Genomic DNA, 2,030 nt, shown 5'->3' with positions numbered 1-2,030 from the left:
CTTACATGTGGACCCTTGTTAAGATTATGCAAGAGTAATGTTAAACATGCTTATTTCATGTACATTACATCAACATGCATCCCTCTTGACTAGTGGAAAAGTTTCATGAAGTTTGGAATCAAGAAGTACATGAAATGATAAGTTATAATCTTTTTTGGATTGCTTTATTAAGTGAATGGAATTGTAGATTGTCAACCAAACCTTGATACCTTGCCTAAATGACTCTAATTGAACTATACAACAAAAGTCACAAAGGATTCGTGTTGAGCAAACATCAAGAAAATGCCTCAATCGGTCCAAAAACTCTTATTTAAGCTTTACCGTGATGCTATTTTGACCTATGTTGACTAATCGTGAAGTTCTTCCCGATGGACAAAACCAATGCCCTTCGTGGATGAATTTCTAGCTTCTAGAAGACAGCATCAGAATCCATCCTGGAAGCATGGGAGAGGCTATAAGAACACATCCTTGCCTACCCACACCATGGGATGGAAGACTGGTTGATCCTTCAAAACTTCTACAATGGGCTAACTTCCACATCCAGAGCCCACATAGATGCTGCTGCCAGAGGAGCCTTCTTCTCACTCACTGTTAGCAGAGCTATGACTCTCATCAAGAAGATGGTCTCCAACTAGATTTGGAGTGAAGATAGACTTCAAACCCAAAATGATGGCATGCATACTGTGGAGGAAACAGATATGCTGCCCGTAAGGTTAGATCTCTCAATAAAACGTTTGGACAAGCATAGTGCCATAAAAGGAGCAACTAATGATACCGTCCAATCGCTCTACTCGCATACACCATGTGAGATGTGCAGAGACTTCACACATTTGGGGAATGATTGTCTTGAAACCTAGGTAGATGTGTGGTACAACAACTACAACGGGTTCTGTCCACAAGGAGATCCAGGGTGGAATCAGTTGCACCCACAAAATCAGGAAGGTAACTATGCTCATTCAAATTATGCAAATCAAATTTTGGAAAACCTTAATTCAAATTTAGAAGGCTTAACCTTTTCCTTCAAGAATCAATTAAGCCTTAATAAAATGTTTGAAACCCATCTAGCTCAATTTGCCACTACAATTCCTACTTATGATTTTAAAAATATCTCAGGGCAACCCAAAATTTGATTTGAAAATGTCAATACGGTATTCACGAGGGATGGTAAGTCCACTCGTGACCTACCATATCCTAACTATGCAGGTGTCGAGGACCTAATACCGGGGTACCCAACATGGTGGAACTAATAACCATCAAACATTGACACTTTCGGTCAGACGAGAACACTACTGTGCTTCTTGCCCAAATGATGGAAGATTGGTTCTGCCTCGCCTGACCACCAAGGGTTGGCTCCTCCTCACCCAACCCCCAAGGGCTAGGCTCCGTCTCGCTCGATGGCTAGGGGCGGGCTCCGCCTTGCCCGATGTCCGACGGTGAGCTCTGCCTCGCTGGACCCCCAAGGGCTAAGCTTTGCCTCACCCGATGGCTAAGGGCGGGCTCTGCCTCGCCTGACGTCCGAGGGCGGGCTCCGCCTCACCCGACCACTGCACCTTGATCCTTCATAAAGATGAGCATAGGGTATGATAGGACATTCGAGTCAACCAAAGTATTGAGGGCCATGCCCTATATGCCTATAGGAAGGCACCGCCAAGACACGATGGGACGGGCACTTTAAGCCTTTTCTGACCTAATAGTGCCTAAATAGTGTTGTAGGCACCGACTTTTGTCCCATAGTGTTGTAGGCACTGCCATCAACCGTTGGACGTGGATACTAACACAAACATATGACAACCACTATGATCCAAGACAGAATTCACATCGCCTACAGTGATGGACGTAGGGTCACTTCCCTGTCTACTCCTCGAAGGGTCATAGCTTGGCCCTCTGACATGTCGCACCCTCCGTCGGTGCATGATGGGATGCACCCACTTGCTGATAGAAGCCAAGGCATGGCCCTATAAGGATTAGCAAACACAGCCATCCCTAGGATGGTCTACCATGTTAGCAGGGCAGGCACACAGGAAAAGGAT

The 2,030-nt window shown here is 45.4% G+C and overlaps 1 non-coding gene across 1 annotated transcript; it reads right to left on the bottom strand.

Moving 5' to 3' along the window:
• Positions 1-383: 383 nt before the first annotated feature.
• Positions 384-490, bottom strand: LOC136511828 (small nucleolar RNA R71). Its single transcript, XR_010772865.1, has one exon. It is a non-coding gene; the product is annotated as a small nucleolar RNA R71 (small nucleolar RNA).
• Between the last annotated feature and the right edge of the window lie 1,540 nt (positions 491-2,030).

This window comes from Miscanthus floridulus, chromosome 1, assembly GCF_019320115.1.
Source record: "Miscanthus floridulus cultivar M001 chromosome 1, ASM1932011v1, whole genome shotgun sequence".
Taxonomy (NCBI): domain Eukaryota; kingdom Viridiplantae; phylum Streptophyta; class Magnoliopsida; order Poales; family Poaceae; genus Miscanthus; species Miscanthus floridulus.
This window is presented reverse-complemented; position numbering and strand designations above follow the sequence as displayed.